Genomic DNA, 20,213 nt, shown 5'->3' with positions numbered 1-20,213 from the left:
AGATAATCTACAGCAACCTTGTGTAGTGAGACAATCTACAGCAATCTTGTGTAGTGAGATAATCTACAGCAATCTTGTGTAGTGAGACAATCTACAGCAATCTTGTGTAGTGAGAGACAATCTACAGCAATCTTGTGTAGTGAGACAATCTACAGCAATCTTCTGTAGTGAGACAATCTACAGCAATCTTGTGTAGTGAGACAATACAGCAATCTACAGCAATAATCTTGTGTAGTGAGACAATCTACAGCAATCTTGTGTAGTGAGACAATCTACAGCAACCTTGTGTAGTGAGACAATCTACAGCAATCTTGTGTAGTGAGACAATCTACAGCAATCTTGTGTAGTGAGACAATCTACAGCAATCTTGTGTAGTGAGACAATCTACAGCAATCTTGTGTAGTGAGATAATCTACAGCAATCTTGTGTAGTGAGACAATATACAGCAATCTTGTGTAGTGAGACAATCTACAGCAATCTTGTGTAGTGAGACAATCTACAGCAATCTTGTGTAGTGAGACAATCTACAGCAATCTTGTGTAGTGAGATAGTCTACAGTAACCTTGTGTAGTGAGTGAGATAATCTACAGCAATCTTGTGTAGTGAGACAATCTACAGCAATCTTGTGTAGTGAGACAATCTACAGCAATCTTGTGTAGTGAGACAATCTACAGCAATCTTGTGTAGTGAGACAATCTACAGCAATCTTGTGTAGTGAGACAATCTACAGCAATCTTGTGTAGTGAGACAATCTACAGCAATCTTGTGTAGTGAGATAGTCTACAGTAACCTTTGTGTAGTGAGATAATCTACAGCAATCTTGTGTAGTGAGATAATCTACAGCAATCTTGTGTAGTGAGACAATCTACAGCAATCTTGTGTAGTGAGACAATCTACAGCAATCTTGTGTAGTGAGACAATCTACAGCAACCTTGTGTAGTGAGACAATCTACAGCAATCTTGTGTAGTGAGACAATCTACAGCAACCTTGTGTAGTGAGACAATATACAGCAATCTTGTGTAGTGAGACAATATACAGCAATCTTGTGTAGTGAGACAATCTACAGCAATCTTGTGTAGTGAGACAATCTACAGCAATCTTGTGTAGTGAGACAATCTACAGCAACCTTGTGTAGTGAGACAATCTACAGCAATCTTTTGTAGTGAGATAATCTACAGCAACCTTGTGTAGTGAGACAATCTACAGCAATCTTGTGTAGTGAGATAATCTACAGCAACCTTGTGTAGTGAGACAATCTACAGCAATCTTGTGTAGTGAGATAATCTACAGCAATCTTGTGTAGTGAGACAATCTACAGCAATCTTGTGTAGTGAGACAATCTACAGCAATCTTGTGTAGTGAGACAATCTACAGCAATCTTGTGTAGTGAGACAATCTACAGCAATCTTGTGTAGTGAGACAATCTACACAGCAATCTTGTGTAGTGAGACAATCTACAGCAATCTTGTGTAGTGAGACAATATACAGCAATCTTGTGTAGTGAGATAATCTACAGCAATCTTGTGTAGTGAGACAATATACAGCAATCTTGTGTAGTGAGATCTTGTGTAGTGAGACAATCTACAGCAATCTTGTGTAGTGAGACAATCTACAGCAATCTTGTGTAGTGAGACAATCTACAGCAATCTTGTGTAGTGAGACAATCTACAGCAATCTTGTGTAGTGAGATAGTCTACAGTTAACCTTGTGTAGTGAGATAATCTACAGCAATCTTGTGTAGTGAGATAATCTACAGCAATCTTGTGTAGTGAGACAATCTACAGCAATCTTGTGTAGTGAGACAATCTACAGCAATCTTGTGTAGTGAGACAATCTACAGCAACCTTGTGTAGTGAGACAATCTACAGCAATCTTGTGTAGTGAGACAATCTACAGCAATCTTGTGTAGTGAGACAATCTACAGCAACCTTGTGTAGTGAGACAATCTACAGCAACCTTGTGTAGTGAGACAATCTACAGCAACCTTGTGTAGTGAGACAATCTACAGCAACCTTGTGTAGTGAGACAATCTACAGCAATCTTGTGTAGTGAGACAATCTACAGCAATCTTGTGTAGTCAGACAATATACAGCAATCTTGTGTAGTCAGACAATATACAGCAATCTTGTGTAGTCAGACAATATACAGCAATCTTGTGTAGTCAGACAATATACAGCAATCTTGTGTAGTGAGACAATCTACAGCAATCTTGTGTAGTGAGACAATCTACAGCAATCTTGTGTAGTGAGATAGTCTACAGTAACCTTGTGTAGTGAGATAATCTACAGCAATCTTGTGTAGTGATATAATCTACAGCAATCTTGTGTAGTGAGACAATCTACAGCAATCTTGTGTAGTGAGATAATCTACAGCAACCTTGTGTAGTGAGACAATCTACAGCAATCTTGTGTATTGAGATAATCTACAGCAATCTTGTGTAGTGAGATAATCTACAGCAATCTTGTGTAGTGAGACAATCTACAGCAATTTTGTGTAGTGAGACAATCTACAGCAATCTTGTGTAGTGAGACAATCTACAGCAATCTTGTGTAGTGAGAAATCTACAGCAATCTTGTGTAGTGAGATAATCTACAGCAACCTTGTGTAAGGAGTGAATGAGTGATTGAGTGATTGAGTTTAGTTTTAAGCTGTTCTGGGACACCAGAAATGGGTTTCACACAATATACCCATATGCGGAATCAAACCCGGGTCTTTGGCATGATGGGCGAACACTTTACCCACCAGGCTACCCCACCGCCCCTCTGGTGTAAGGAAGTGAAATTATCTCTATACCACTTGTGTAAGGCAGCCTGCAAATAATCTCATGTGTTGTGTTGTGTGATAATCTATAGCCATCTCGTGTCAGGAAGTTAGAAAACTCACATCATGATAAGCTGAGAAGTCCAACACGTCTCGGAGGTCCATCTTCTGTGCCTGCAGCAGGAACTTGTTGAGTGACGAGGCGTAATGCCGGTCAGCTTCGTACCGAAGGATCAGGCACTTCCTGAAGTTCTCCAGCAGACGAATCTCAGCATCCTGGAGACTAAGCAATCCCTCATGGGACACCCTGCCCTGGAGGTCACTACCAAACCCCATCTGGAAACAGAAACAGTAAGAGGTCAAAACATGTATTGTAAGTATTGATGGCGGCCATTCCTTCCCTGAAGGTCATGCGACATTGTGTCCTGAGGTCAGTGCACCTGCGTACACACACACATACAATGCGACATTGTGTCCTGAGGTCAGTGCACCTGCGTACACACACGCATACAGTGCGACATTGTGTCCTGAGGTCAGTGCACCTGCGTACACACACACATACACAAATATGCAACACAAGAAGAAATTAAAATATAGCTACAAGCAGCGATATCCGGCTCCTTGGCTTTAATTCAATCTACACACTTAAAGAAATTAAATAACAAGACAGTTGAAAGCAATCTCTGACGGGACATGTTCCTTGTAGGTGGTAGCAAGAAAGTCCAAAAGAAAGTCTTGTATTCATCTTTGCATTTCTCTTTTCAATTATATGTGAACTACAGCACATACTGATCGTCCAAACTGAGAACATCTTTGAAATCAACATCTGTGTTTGAAAAATAAGGTTGCTGCTATGATCACAGTAATCGCCTTTCAAATTCTGAAATTATCCTAGAAATAAAGCTCTGACAATTTTTGTAGGAGTTCAAAGTCTTCAGGATGCTCAGTCATTAAGTTTAATCTTACAACTGAGTGTAAATGTCACTGTTCCTGTTTAATCTTACAACTGAGTGTAAATGTCACTGTTCCTGTTTAATCTTACAACTGAGTGTAAATGTCACTGTTCCTGTTTAATCTTACAACTGAGTGTAAATGTCACTGTTCCTGTTTAATCTTACAACTGAGTGTAAATGTCACTGTTCCTGTTTAATCTTACAACTGAGTGTAAATGTCACTGTTCCTGTTTAATCTTACAACTGAGTGTAAATGTCACTGTTCCTGTTTAATCTTACAACTGAGTGTAAATGTCACTGTTCCTGTTTAATCTTACAACTGAGTGTAAATGTCACTGTTCGGTGTTTAATCTTACAACTGAGTGTAAATGTCACTGTTCCTGTTTAATCTTACAACTGAGTGTAAATGTCACTGTTCGGTGTTTAATCTTACAACTGAGTGTAAATGTCACTGTTCCTGTTTAATCTTACAACTGAGTGTAAATGTCACTGTTCCTGTTTAATCTTACATCTGAGTGTAAATGTCACTGTTCGTGGTGTAATCTTACACAACTGAGTGTAAATGTCACTGTTCCTGTTTAATCTTACAACTGAGGTGTAAATGTCACTGTTCCTGTTTAATCTTACAACTGAGTGTAAATGTCACTGTTCCTGTTTAATCTTACAACTGAGTGTAAATGTCACTGTTCGTGTTTAATCTTACAACTGAGTGTAAATGTCACTGCTCCTGTTTAATCTTACAACTGAGTGTAAATGTAACTGTTCCTGTTTAATCTTACAACTGAGTGTAAATGTCACTGTTCGTGTTTAATCTTACAACTGAGTGTAAATGTCACTGTTCCTGTTTAATCTTACAACTGAGTGTAAATGTCACTGTTCCTGTTTAATCTTACAACTGAGTGTAAATGTCACTGTTCGTGTTTAATCTTACAACTGAGTGTAAATGTCACTGTTCCTGTTTAATCTTACAACTGAGTGTAAATGTCACTGTTCCTGTTTAATCTTACAACTGAGTGTAAATGTCACTGTTCCTGTTTAATCTTACAACTGAGTGTAAATGTCACTGTTCCTGTTTAATCTTACAACTGAGTGTAAATGTCACTGTTCGTGTTTAATCTTACAACTGAGTGTAAATGTCACTGTTCCTGTTTAACTCACAACTCGAGCAACTTGAAGCTGACCACAGAGACTGAGATACAGTGTAAGGTTAAATCATCTTGCTCTTCAGTAGGGGAGGTGGGGTAGCCAAGTGGTTAAAGCATTAGCTGGTCATGCTGAATATCCGGGTTTGATTCCCCACATAGGTACGATGTCTAAGTCCATTTCTGGTTACGCTCACTGTGATGGTGCTGGAACATTGCTAATAGCGGCGTAAAACTAAATACATTGTACCCATGTGGGGAATCGAAACCGTGTCTTCAGGGCTACAAGAGGGATTAAGTTGTCTACACAGCGCGAGACCATGATAGAGCCATAACAAGATTTCTTGAAATGGCAAGTGAGGTGAGGTGAATTGAGGTGAGGTGAGGTGAAATTGGGTTTAATGTCATGCTTGAGAATATTTCGCTCATATGACGTGTGTATGTGTATGTGCGGCTGCTTGTACTAGCCCAGACTGAAGCTGTTTTTATAGTGCTAGCCCACTGAGATACCATGCCGCAGTGAAGTATGAATACCCCACTCAGACACATTATACTGACTCCGAGCCGACCAGTTCTTGTTGTACCTATAAATGCCGAGCGCCAGGCAGGGACCAACAAGTACCATATTTTAACGTCTTTTGGTATGTAGCGGTCAGGGATCAAACCCTTGATCTTCCGCTCTCTGGTCGGACGCTCTAACCACTACACCACGGAGGCGGTACAAATGGCAAGTGAAGAAACTAAACTTTGTATTTGTGACAACACAGATGGAAGAGATTCTGCAATCCATGAGGAGTGTTTTTCAAGAATGAGTAAGTATAAAAGACAGCTGTCCTATGAAGGGGTAGACATACAAAACGATACCATACATAACTACTTAAAAATTAAGGTTAGCTATCATTGTATCAATATAGATCTTAGAGAACAATAACCATTAAACTAAATATTGATTGATTATCAATAAATATCAGAGATGTAACATTGAGCAAAAATACAAAAAGACATGTCAGAAAAAATGATCATGTTTCACATCACTTGTGAGTGGTGACAAGTTCTTGCATGTATTAACAAACAGCGGCCAGTGTCCTGAACATAAGTTCGAATATGCTTGTCGTAAGAGGCGACTAACAGGTTCGGGTGGTCAGGCTCGCTGACTTGGTTGACACATGTAATCAGTTCCCAATTGCGTAGATCGATGCTCATGCTGTTGATCACTGGATTGTCTGGTCCAGACTCGATTATTTACAGACCGCTGCCACATAGCTGGAATATTGCTGAGTGTGGCGTAAAACTAGACTAACTCACTCACCCCCTGAACATAATTTAGAAACAGACTATAAATAAAGTCCTAAATTTGTATATTGTGTGAGAAAATTACAAAAGATAATGTAAGATATAGTATCGATAACACACATTTCCTATTGATAATCATTAATATATTTTCCCACTGACGATATTTCCGATTATCGATTATTTTAGCCAGCCCTATGAAAAATCATCCTTGTACATTAACACCATTTCGTCTGAAATATCCACTTTAAAGGTCACATGCAACGTAAAACACAACTTTGCAGATTCTGATACATTTCGGTATGGACTAACCAAAACAAATCGTCAAAAATGCAAATTCAACTTATAAAGTTGAAAAATAACGCGATGAACAAAAACGCGCGAAATCGGAGTTCAAACGATTCACTAATTTTCCCCAGACTTTTCGGGGGAAAACTGGTTTCAACAGCTGGGCTGCGCTCATAGCACGTGCGCAGTGAAATAGGTTCGTGCAAAAACTTGGAAGCGGGCTGTCCGGTGAATACTCGGTGAAGGCTTTGGTGTGAGCTATTTTCCTAATGTTTTGTTGATATCTCACAGGCGCGAGCTTTTTATATGTTATGACAGTAAATAAACTGTTTATATAATTTCATTCGTCTATTTCACCACACGTTCTTCTTACCGAGTCACTTTCTCAGTTCGATACTTAAAAGCAATGTCATTATTTAGTGTTGACAGAATTTCTAACTGTGATATAGATATGTCATTGTCACAGATAATAATTAATGTCTTGTTTTATTGACACCTGTGTTTGCCTGCCTGTCTGCTAATGACAATATTCAATACACAACTGCGATCACTGACCACATGCAATTTGAACTTAACACCAATTAGCCTATACACCATAAACAAAATGCATTGATTTAATGCCCGAGTTCGGTCTCGGTCACATTATGTAATTACACAGACAGGTAGGTGTGATACTTGAACACATGACATGTTATGATGTCTGTTGATTGCAAAATGTTATACACAAAAAATGAGCATGTATTTACAAAACCCAACATCTCTATATATACACACACAATGAGCCATGAGGGCATCTGCAAATGAACCAGCCGTTACACTTGAGTGCACACCCACCCGCTCTGACTGGGTTCGGTATCCCGGCTGCTTCGTTTCTTGGGAAGTAAACCCAAGTACACAATATTCAAGTTTTGATTTGCGATTGTACGCTTATAATTTTGTTTATATATGTTTTTTCATAACCAGCAATGTATATTATATGTCATGAATAAGTGATAATTGTGTTTTAATTATGTTTGATTTTTTGGTTGCATGTGACCTTTAAGAATCATCCTTGTACATAAACGCTAATTCTATTTGATTTCGTTGTTGATGGTAAATATTTTCTGCAAATAAAGTTTAAGTAAGTCTTACCTCAATCAAGACTGCCCAGCTATTAAAGGACACTAATCTTTTATTATACGCAATAAAAAAGTCAATAAACATGACCTACGTCAGTAGTGAGCCGGATGTGAGCATGGATGGGACATCTCAAATATACTGGCTCATCTCTTGTATCAGCATTATATCATCATGTATTGTTCGTGTAACACATCACTGCACTGGTGATGGCGTGTGGTGCTGTGCATAGAGCTCAGGTCACAAATTAGTTGAAGTTAAGCAACGTTGAGCACGGACAGTCCTTGGATGGGTGACCATGTTTGGCAGCTTGACTCCTGAGAGTTTCTAGGACTTCAGTCCTGCCCCACAACGAAACGCATGTGATACATGTGGTCTCACCTTAGGCGAATGAGTTTGTTAAAAATTGCCTCTGTTCACCAAGCAGAAAATGGGTACCCGGTGGGACGTCGTGGTGACTATAACCGTCAAGCGCCTAACAGGAAGCTTGGGTTATCTGAGGTAATAATGTGCTGTGCCTTGATTGTCAGCGCCATGAGCAAAACTGGTGTGGAGTTTGGCGCTATTTAAATGGACACATTATTATTATTATTTATTTCAATTTTGTCAGATTAGATGGTGGACGTGACATGAACTGTGAAGTTGACAAAGCACATGAGATGTCCCCGATCTGTTTGACGTATCCCTGGCTTGCGAGAATGTATCATAAAACTAGTAAATGATGCTTTGTACTTCGTAAATTCACAACCAGCAGTCTGGTGTCACAATGTGTCAACAATGGGTTCTCCGCACAAAACGTTTTCCACACAACCAAGCATCATAGAAAAAGCACCGAAGTACAAACGTGTTTTTGGGCCGACACTTTGTACAGTCTGTTGATGAGCTTTGTGGGCTAAAAAGGTGGGACAGAGTGAGTGAGTGAGTTTTCTGCCGCTTTTAGCAATATTCCCGCAATACCACGGGTGGGAAACACTAGAAATGGGCTTCACACATTGTACCCATGTGGAGAAACAAACCCAGGTCTCCGGCATGACGAGCGAACGCTTTCACCACAAGGCTACCCCACCGCCCTTGGTGGGACAAATACAGAGGATGACATATGGTAGGTGAGGTGAAAAGGTGTCTAATGTCGTACTTGAGAACATTTTGCTCATATGACAACGTGCATGCACATTTATGTGCGGCTGATTGTAGGAGCCCAGACTGAAGCTGGTTTTACAGTGCTAGCTCACTGAGATACCATGCCACAGTTAAGCATGAATACCCTACTCAGACACATTATATTGACTCCGAGCCGACCAGTCCTTGTTGTACCCATTAAAGTCTTAAAGTTTAAAGTCTTTTGGTATGACGCGGCCGGGCATCAAACCCATGACCTTTCACTCTCTGGGCAGACTTTCTTACCACTAACTTCTATGCACAGAATTTGATATCAGGGGGAATTCTCTTTTTCTATTCAGTGTTTGATCAACGGGAATTCCTCCATGCACAGTGTTTGATATCAAGAGGAATTCCCTTGCTCTATTCAGTGTTTGATATCAAGTGGAATTCCCTTGCTCTATGCAGTGTTTGATATCAAGAGGAATTCCCGTCCTCTATGCAGTGTTTGATATCAAGAGGAATTCCCTTGCTCTATTCAGTGTTTGATATCAAATGGAATTCCCTTGCTCCATGCAGTGTTTGATATCAAGAGGAATTCCCTTCCTCTATGCAGTGTTTGATATCAAGTGGAATTCCCTCACTCCTCTATGCAGTGTTTGATATCAAGGGAATTCCCTCTATGCAGTGTCTGATATCAGTGTTTGATATCAAGGGGAATTCCCCCCAGTCTATGCAGTGTTTGATATCAAGTGGAATTCCCTTGCTCTATGCAGTGTTTGATATCAAGAGGAATTCCCTTGCTCTATGCAGTGTTTGATATCAAGGGAATTCCCTGATATCTCCTATGCAGTGTTTGATATCAAGGGGAATTCCTTGCTCTATGCAGTGTTTGATATCAAGGGGAATTCCCTTGCTCTATGCAGTGTTTGATATCAAGGGAATTCCCTTGCTCTATGCAGTGTTTGATATCAAGGGGAATTCCCTTGCTCTATGCAGTGTTTGATATCAAGGGGAATTCCCTTGCTCTATGCAGTGTTTGATATCAAGGGGAATTCCCTTTGCTCTATGCAGTGTTTGATATCAAGGGGAATTCCCTTGCTCTATGCAGTGTTTGATATCAAGGGGAATTCCCTTGCTCTATGCAGTGTTTGATATCAAGGAATTCTCTATGCAGTGTTTTGATATCAAGGAATTCCCTTGCTCTATGCAGTGTTTGATATCAAGGGGAATTCCCTTGCTCTATGCAGTGTTTGATATCAAGGGAATTCCCTTGCTCTATGCAGTGTTTGATATCAAGAGGAATTCCTTTGCTCTATGCAGTGTTTGATATCAAGGGGAATTCCCTGCTCTATGCAGTCTAATTCCCTGCTCTATGCAGTGTTTGATATCAAGGGGAATTCCCTTGCTCTATGCAGTGTTTGATATCAAGGGGAATTCCCTTGCTCTATGCAGTGTTTGATATCAAGTGGAATTCCCTTCCTCTATGCAGTGTTTGATATCAAGGGGAATTCCCTTGCTCTATGCAGTGTTTGATATCAAGGGAATTCCCTTGCTCTATGCAGTGTTTGATATCAAGGGGAATTCCCTTTGCTCTATGCAGTGTTTGATATCAAGGGGAATTCCCTTGCTCTATGCAGTGTTTGATATCAAGTTTGGTGGAATTCCCTTCCTCTATGCAGTGTTTGATATCAAGGGGAATTCCCTTGCTCTATGCAGTGTTTGATATCAAGGGGAATTCCCTTGCTCTATGCAGTGTTTGATATCAAGGGAATTCCCTTGCTCTATGCAGTGTTTGATATCAAGAGGAATTCCCTTGCTCTATGCAGTGTTTGATATCAAGGGGAATTCCCTTGCTCTATGCAGTGTTTGATATCAAGGGGAATTCCCTTGCTCTATGCAGTGTTTGATATCAAGGGGAATTCCTTCTATGCTCAAGGGAATATGCAGTGTTTGATATCAAGGGGAATTCCCTTGCTCTATGCAGTGTTTGATATCAAGGGGAATTCCCTTGCTCTATGCAGTGTTTGATATCAAGGGGAATTCCCTTGCTCTATGCAGTGTTTGATATCAAGGGGAATTCCCTTGCTCTATGCAGTGTTTGATGCAGTGTTTGATATCAAGGGGAATTCCCTTGCTCTATGCAGTGTTTGATATGAAGGGGAATTCCCTTGCTCTATGCAGTGTTTGATATCAAGGGGAATTCCCTTCCTCTATGCAGTGTTTGATATCAAGTGGAATTCCCTTCCTCTATGCAGTGTTTGATATCAAGTGAAGGTCCGGGTTAGAATTGATCTTCAGTAACCCATTTGCAGACCGCCGCCATATAGCTGGAATATTGCATTGAACAACAAACACACAAACTAACAAACATTCTTGTCTTAAGTTCTAAAAGGACTTCAAGACGGTGGTGAGAAGAATGCTAATATTTTACGTCCTCCGCCGTGATATTCCGTGAATAGTGTTAAAAGCGGAGTAAAACTAACTCATCGTTTCCCAACTGCGCAGATCGATGCTCATGCTGTTGATCACTGGATTGTCTGGTCCAGACTCGATTATTTACAGACTGCCGCCATATAGCTGGAATATTGCTGAGTGTGCATGCACAGAATTTGATATAAAGGTGAATTCCCATCTTCTACTCAGTGTTTGATATCAAGGGGAACACCCTATCTCTATGTAGTGTTTGATATCAAGGGGAATTCCCTCACTCTATGCAGTGTTTGATATCAAGGGGAATTCCCTCACTCTATGCAGTGTTTGATATCAAGGGGAATTCCCTCACTCTATGCAGTGTTTGATATCAAGGGGAACCCCCTTCCTCTATGCAGTGTTTGATATACATACATACATACAAATACTTGTATAGCGCCAATATCCGTAATCCGCTCAAAGGCGCTCTGGCTCTAAGATGGTCTAGATATCACATAGAGTTCAAATGCTTCAGCAAAGAGACATGTCTTCAGATTTGATTTAAAAACAGCTAAGTCTGGTTATGTTCTGAGGTGAGATGGCAGATTGTTCCAGAGATGAGGGCCAGTCTTCTCGAGTGACCTGTCACCATATGTTTTTGTCCTAGTCACAGGAATTGTCAAAAGACACTGGTCATTTGATCGGAGGGAACGTACAGGAGTATAACGGTGGAACAGAGCACAGAGGTACTGAGGTGCTAGACCATGTAAACTTTGAAAACAAGGAGTAGAGTTTTATATTTTATGCGGTAGTGGACGGAAGCCAATGAAGTGAGTGAAGAGCGGGAGTAATGTGGTCTGATTTCTTTGACAGAGACCACTCTGGCTGCAGTATTCTGCACCTTCTGAAGCTTGTGTATAAGATAATTTGGGAGGCCCACAAGAAGCGCATTACAGTAGTCAAGACGAGATGTTACATATGCCTGAACAAGAGATGCTGTAGTCTTGACGTCCAGGTATCGTCGAATCATGCCGATGTTGCGAATGTGGTAGTACGCCCTTCTACAGATGTTATTGATGTGTGGCTCCATGGACAGTGAAGAATAAAAAATAACTCCCAAGTTTCGCACCTCATGGTTTGGCTGAATCTCACACTGACCGATGCTGAATTTAGGAAGAGAGATACTGGGTTGGAGACGCTTAGGGTGGAAAACTATGAGTTCAGTTTTATCATCATTCAGTTTGAGGTAGTGTGACGACATCCAGAGTTTTATCATCATTCAGTTTGAGGTAGTGTGACGACATCCAGAGTTTTATCATCATTCAGTTTGAGGTAGTGTGACGACATCCAGAGTTTTATCATCATTCAGTTTGAGGTAGTGTGACGACATCCAGAGTTTTATCATCATTCAGTTTGAGGTAGTGTGACGACATCCAGAGTTTTATCATCATTCAGTTTGAGGTAGTGTGACGACATCCAGAGTTTTATCATCATTCAGTTTGAGGTAGTGTGACGACATCCAGAGTTTGATGCAGCTAACACTCTTCAATGGTGAGAAATGAAGACACAGCTGATGAGGAAAGTAAGGCTTTGAATGATATGTAAATTTGAGTGTCGTCGGCATATAAATGCAGTCCAAGGTTGAAGGATCTGATGATATCACCTAGAGGAGAAGTATAAATAGTGAAAAGTAGAGGTCCAAGAACCGATCCCTGGGGCACATAAGCAAGATCCTTAGGACTGGAGATGTGACCATCAATGATCACCGATTGATGTCTATCTGCTATGTAGGACTCAAACCACTGAAGAGCAGTTCCTCTAATACCCATCCTGGTCTCAAGTGTATGCATCAGAATAGTATGATATCAAGGGGAATTCCCTTCCTCTATGCAGTGTTTGATATCAAGGGGAATTCCCTTCCTCTATGCAGTTTTTGATATCAAAGAGAACTCCTCCATGCACAGAGTTTGATATCAAGGGGAATTATGTACATTATAGTGTATCTAATAGCTGCTCTGATAAACACATCGAGATTATCAGCTGGGTGAGTTTCACATTCATGTAATAACAATTGTAGCATTCAAGCCCTTGGGTATAAATCTCTTAATCATTTGAAATTCTTGATAAGCCTGATCAGTGTGCGAAATAACCACTAGCCAGTTAGCCTGTGGCTAGTAAGAATCTGGCCATTAAATCTCCAGTCACTGGCCTGACTGGTTAGTGAATTTTCAGGGGTCGTTTTGTAAATATATCCCCCCCTCCAACTTGTAAATATATCCCCCCCTCCAACTTGTAAATGTTTCACCCCTCCAACTTGTAAATATATCCCCCTCCAACTTGTAAATATATCCCCCTCCAACTTGTCAATATATCACCTCCAACTTGTAAATATTTCACCCTCTCCAACTTGTAAATATTTCACCCTCTCCAACTTGTAAATATTTCACCCCTCCAACTTGTAAATATTTCACCCTCTCCAACTTGTAAATATTTCACCCCCTCAACTTGTAAATATTTCACCCTCTCCAACTTGTAAATATTTCACCCCCTCCAACTTGTAAATATTTCACCCTCTCCAACTTGTAAATATTTCACCCTCTCCAACTTGTAAATATTTCACCCTCTCCAACTTGTAAATATTTCACCCTCTCCAACTTGTAAATATTTCACCCTCTCCAACTTGTAAATATTTCACCCCCTCCAACTTGTAAATATTTCACCCTCTCCAACTTGTAAATATTTCACCCCCTCCAACTTGTCAATATATCACCCCTCCAACTTGTAAATATTTCACCTCTCCAACTTGTAAATATTTCACCCTCTCCAACTTGTAAATGTTTCACCCCTCCAACTTGTAAATATTTCACCCTCTCCAACTTGTAAATATTTCACCCCTCCAACTTGTAAATATTTCACCCTCTCCAACTTGTAAATGTTTCACCCTCCAACTTGTAAATATTTCACCCTCTCCAACTTGTAAATATTTCACCCTCTCCAACTTGTAAATATTTCACCCTCTCCAACTTGTAAATATTTCACCCTCTCCAACTTGTAAATATTTCACCCTCTCCAACTTGTAAATATTTCACCCTCCAACTTGTAAATATTTCACCCTCTCCAACTTGTAAATATTTCACCCCCTCCAACTTGTAAATATTTCACCCTCTCCAACTTGTAAATATTTCACCCTCTCCAACTTGTAAATATTTCACCCCCTCCAACTTGTTAATATTTCACCCCCTCCAACTTGTAAATATTTCACCCTCTCCAACTTGTAAATATTTCACCCTCTCCAACTTGTAAATATTTCACCCTCTCCAACTTGTAAATATTTCACCCTCTCCAACTTGTAAATATTTCGTAAATATTTCCCCCTCTCCAACTTGTTAAGTTATAACACACTTTTAAACCATGCAAGAGTATGGCCTGATAAAAATGTTCATCATATTGGCAGCTTAATGATGAGACCAGTTTCATGCCGACAATATCTAATTCTCATCTAGTTTTGTGATCTACATCTACATTTAAATGTTGGGCAAGTGAATTATTTTGTGGGCTAGTAACTTTCAGGCATAGCTAGCCTGACTGGCTAGCAAAATTTGGAAACGATTTTGCACACTGATCCTCATGTTCAGGCTGTGCATGGAGGAAGTTTCATGCTTATGTGAGTGAAGAATAATATCCACTGATGTTCGAGGACGGACTCACCACACATTGAGAATCACACATCTAACAGTTGACAGCTACAGAGAAATTGCATCCCTGGATGCAGCCAAGATGCAGTACCTGGTCGATGACCTCATTTGCATATGATCGCTCCTGATACTGAGTTTATCAGGTTAGGTCATCATCTTGATAACACTGTTCATTACATGACAAGCATTGCTTTCACAGACTGTAAAACATTTTTCTTACTTAAAGGTCACATGCAACGTAAAACACAACTTTGCAGATTCTGATACCTTTCGATATGGACGTACCGAAACAAATCATCAAAAATGCAAATTCAAGTTATAAAGTTGAAAAATAACGCGATGAAAAAAAACGCGCGAAATCGGAGTTCAAACGATTAACTAATTTTCCCCCGAAAATTTCTGGGGAAAACGGGTTTCAACAGCTGGGCTGCGCTCATAGCATGTGCGAAGTGAAATAGGTACGCGCAACTTGGAAGCGGGCTGTCTGGTGAATACTCGGTGAAGGCTTTGGTGTGAGCTATTTTCCTAATGTTTTGTTGATATCTCACAGGCGCGAGCTTTTTATATGTTATGACAGTAAATAAACTGTTTATATAATTTCATTTGTCTATTTCATCACACGTTCTTCTTACCGAGTCACTTTCTCAGTTCGATACTTAAAAGCAATGTCATTATTTAGCGTTGACAGAATTTCTAACTGTGATATAGATATGTCGTTGTCACAGACAAAACTCAATGTCTTGTTTTATTGACACCTGTGTGTCTGCCTGCCTGTCTGCTAATGACAATATTCAATACACAACTGCGATCACTGACCACATGCAATTTGAACTTAACACCAATCAGGCTATACACCATAAACAAAACGCATTGATTTAATGCCCGAGTTCGGTCTCTGTCACATTATGTAACTACACAGACAGGTAGGTGTGATACTTGAACACATGACATGTTATGATGTCTGTTGATTGCAAAATGGTATACACAAAAAATGAGCATGTATTTACAAAACCCAACATCTCTATATATACACACACACAATGAGCTGTGAGGGCGGCATCTGCAAATGAACCAGCCGTTACACTTGAGTGCACACCCACCCGCTCTGACTGGGTTCGGTATCCCGGCTGCTTCGTTTCGAGGGAGGTAAACCCAAGTACAAAATATTGCACTTTTGATTTGCGATTATACGCTTATAATTTTGTTTATATGTTTTTTCATAATCAGCAATGCATATTATATGTCATGAAGAAGTGATAATTGTGTTTTAATTATGTTTGATTTTTTGGTTGCATGTGACCTTTAATCACTTGTCTTGACTCGAAGAAGAAAATAGCATACACTATCGTATATATTTTGTATCTCTTTTACTGTTGGTAAAGTGGTTACCATGGGAATCTACAAGTCGTTCACTATAAAGTGTATATAGTCTCACCACTAGATGGTTAATATTTGAATTTTTTGACAGCACATGGTGAGGTGAGGTGAGGTGAGGTGAGATGTGGTGAGGCAGTCAAGGCGAGTTAAGCTTCAGTTTGTTGTTTGCCGCACTTGGCAATATTCCAGCACTTTGCTGGATGACTGTAAACAATAGAGTCTGAACCAGACAATCCAGTGATCAGATATGATTGCTCTTCCTCATAAAAAATAGCACCAGAAATGGGCTTCACACATTGTGACCTAGAAGTTCATCTGTACTGTTACAAGAACTACTTTGTATTTCGACACCTATGTATCTTATTTCCTTGTCCATACCACATATTTTCTGTAAACAAAAATTACAAAGCCTGTTGACATATTGATCTGCCTCAGCAGCTGGCAGTGTGCCAAATAGCCACTGGCACGCAAGCCTGTGGCTAGTAAAAATCCAGTCAGGCCAGCAAATCTCCAGTCACTGGCCCGACTGGCTGGTGAATTTTCATGGGGTCATTTTGTAAAATATATCACTCTCTGACTTATAATACACTGACTGACTGACTGAGTTTAGTTTTACGCCGCTTTTAGCAATATTCCAGCAATAACACGGCGGGGGACACCAGAAATGGGCTTCACACATTGTGCCCATGACTTATAATACAATATATAATAACAAGTTAAAATACCATTATAGATCATGCAAGATTATCGCTTGATAAACAATGTTCATCATATAAGCAGCTTAATGATCAAACCCTTGTCTACATTCAAATTTCGGGCTAGTGAATTATTTTGTGGGCTAGTAAGTTGCGGGTACAGCAACGTGCAGTGAACTTGGACACAGTGCTGTCACTATGTGTCCCAGTCCACCCAGCTGTGAATGGGTACCTCGTTAGGATGAGAAAGCTTCAACAATTCAGTGTGCCTAGTGGCTGCAAGAGTTGTATACTCCCCAGGGAGTTGAGATTGATAATACGATGTGCCGTTGAGATTGACATCCAATGATCGAGGGAAAAATTACAAGCGCCTTGAGCAAGCACTAATTACCTGGATATAATAATAACCTGCTAGCCAGACTGGCAAGCAAAATTTGGAAACTATTTCGCACACTGGCAGCTGGTCAGATGAAACATCGTGTTTTTCAGAAAAGTTATTTATATTTATATACGTCACAATGACATGATCACTGCATTACCATTGTTTCCATAAATACATGACCAAGGGGATTGGGTGGTCAGGCTTGATGACTTGGTTGACATATGTCATGGATTGGGTGGTCAGGCTTGATGACTTGGTTGACATATGTCATGGAGTGGGTGGTCAGGCTTGATGACTTGGTTGACATATGTCATGGATTGGGTGATCAGGCTTGATGACTTGGTTAACATATGTCATGGATTGGGTGGTCAGGCTTGATGACTTGGTTGACATATGTCATGGATTGGGTGGTCAGGCTTGATGACTTGGTTGACATATGTCATGGATGGGTGGGTGGTCAGGCTTGATGACTTGGTTGACATATGTCATGGAGTGGGTGGTCAGGCTTGATGACTTGGTTGACATATGTCATGGATTGGGTGGTCAGGCTTGATGACTTGGTTGACATATGTCATGGAGTGGGTGGTCAGGCTTGATGACTTGGTTGACATATGTCATGGAGTGGAGTGATCAGGCTTGATGACTTGGTTGGCTTGATGACTTGGTTGACATGTCATGGATGGATGATGGGGTTGACATATGTCAGGCTTTGATGACTTGGTTGACATATGTCATGGATTGGGTGGTCAGGCTTGATGACTTGGTTGACATATGTCATGGAGTGGGTGGTCAGGCTTGATGACTTGGTTGACATATGTCATGGAGTGGGTGGTCAGGCTTGATGACTTGGTTGACATATGTCATGGATGGGTGGTCATGCTTGATGATTGGTTGACTATGTCATGGTTGACAGGCATGATCATGGAGTCAGGCTTGATGACTTGGTTGACATATGTCATGGAGTGGGTGGTCAGGCTTGATGACTTGGTTGACATATGTCATGGAGTGGGCGTATGTCATGGAGGTTGACATATGTCATCAGGCTTGATGACTTGGTTGACATATGTCATGGAGTGGAGTAGTCAGGCTTGATGACTTGGTTGACATATGTCATGGAGTGGGTGGTCAGGCTTGATGACTTGGTTGACATATGTCATGGAGTGGGTGGTCAGGCTTGATGACTTGGTTGACATATGTCATGGAGTGGGTGGTCAGGCTTGATGACTTGGTTGACATATGTCATGGAGTGGGTGGTCAGGCTTGATGACTTGGTTGACATATGTCATGGAGTGGGTGGTCAGGCTTGATGACTTGGTTGACATATGTCATGATACATGGATCAATGCTCATGCTGTAGATCACTGGATTGTCTGGTCCAGACTTCGATGTTTACAGACCATCGTCATACAGTGGTAATATTGTTGAGTTAAACAAACAAACAAACATAAATAAAAATGAAAGTGTGATGATTTTGTTTGCACTGAAATAGTGGGTGAGTATGGTTTGTGCTGCAGGCTTTTAGCAATATTTTAGCAATATCACGGACGGGGACACCAGAGTGAGTGAGTGACTTTAGTTTTCGCCACACACAACAATATTCCAGCTATATGGCGGTCTGTAAACAATCGAGTCTGGACAATACAATCCAGGGATCAACAGCATGAACATCAATCTACCCATGTGATACGACCAACTGTCAACCCTAGTCAGCTGAGCCTGACCACCCGATCCCGTTAATTAGCCTCTTACAACAAGCATGGGTTACTGAAGATCAATTCTAACGACCTTCATGGGTGGGGACACCAGAAATGGGCTTCACATGTTACTTCCATTACAACAATGTGCATTGAAATAACTGAAGAGAAAACATGTAACAAATAAAGAAATAAATATTTTCTACTTGAGATGTCACCAGAGTTGGGCTTGCACATGTGATGTCTGACTGATGAGGCTGATCTCACTACTCCATATTTTACATCTATCAGCAAATGTGAAGGCTGTTATCTGAGTGTTGAATAAACAGATTCATATTTTAAACTAAGCCTTGTGAATGAAATACAAGCTAATAGGTGACTTAATTACAGGAAATAACACATTTTTTCTGTCTGACTTATTCCAGTGCTTAAAATTAACATAGTTTTATTTTTCTCACCATGTCAACATGCGCTGATCGAAATCATATGGAACCAAACAATGGAAGACAAATGTGTTATTTTGGTTTGTGCAGAGATCATGAATGATCATGATGGGATTTATTCGGGATTACTTTGTAGATGGTATTTACAAGTTGGCACTGATTTTGAAGGTTCTTACAGGGTTACTTGTATTAGGATATACTGTATAATAAACTGGGTGCCATGATTTAATACTGCCAACTATGTATAAAGAACATGCATCGTGACAAGTGACTCCCACTTTCAGTGTATACAGCAGGTGTATTGTGTGTATTTGCTGTGTACCCACTTTGATCACACGATTTCATTTTGTATACTCAATGATTATTTCATTCACTGATTCAGCAAACTAAAAATGCCTGATATTCCACTCGTGAATGAAATGTTTGTTTCCCGAAGCCATTTGCAATCATCACCCTTTTGAGTGCACAAAAAATGTAACGTCATCTTGTTTCATGGAATACGTAGTTGGTTACTTTATATCACTATGAGCGACAGCCCACTGCAATAAGTATTGACCCCTAGGAAGATGAGATGTGAGAAGGTTGGTGCTAACAGTATCTTTTTTATTTGACATTTTGGAAAATAATATTGGGTATCGGTGGCATTAGTGATCTTGGGCTATTTCTCTCAGTGCTGGATTATTAGATTTAGTGTGTTTACTAGTATATGTTTACTAGTATATGTTTACTAGTATATGCAATGCAGATATTCAGAACATTTTTGACACAATCCATGAATCAAGGTTATCCACGAATTTAGGTGACAGTTCTGCAGACTCAGCAGAGCTCCAGATAAGATTTAGCTCATGTGGGTACTGTACCCACTGT

The 20,213-nt window shown here is 40.3% G+C and overlaps 1 protein-coding gene across 1 annotated transcript in view; it reads right to left on the bottom strand.

Moving 5' to 3' along the window:
• Nucleotides 1-20,213, bottom strand: part of LOC124263490 (tyrosine-protein kinase Fer-like) — a 68,502-nt gene that overhangs the window by 46,167 nt on the left and 2,122 nt on the right. Inside the window, exon 2 of the mRNA XM_046698144.1 lies at nucleotides 2,885-3,097. The gene's annotated coding sequence lies outside the window, so the exon portion shown is untranslated. The remainder of the gene's footprint in view (nucleotides 1-2,884; nucleotides 3,098-20,213) is intronic.

Source organism: Haliotis rubra, unplaced genomic scaffold (genome assembly GCF_003918875.1).
Source record: "Haliotis rubra isolate DU_JTF1 unplaced genomic scaffold, ASM391887v1 Scf886, whole genome shotgun sequence".
Classification (NCBI taxonomy): domain Eukaryota; kingdom Metazoa; phylum Mollusca; class Gastropoda; order Lepetellida; family Haliotidae; genus Haliotis; species Haliotis rubra.
The sequence above is the reverse complement of the archived record's forward strand: the minus strand, read 5'-3'. Positions and strand labels throughout refer to the sequence as shown.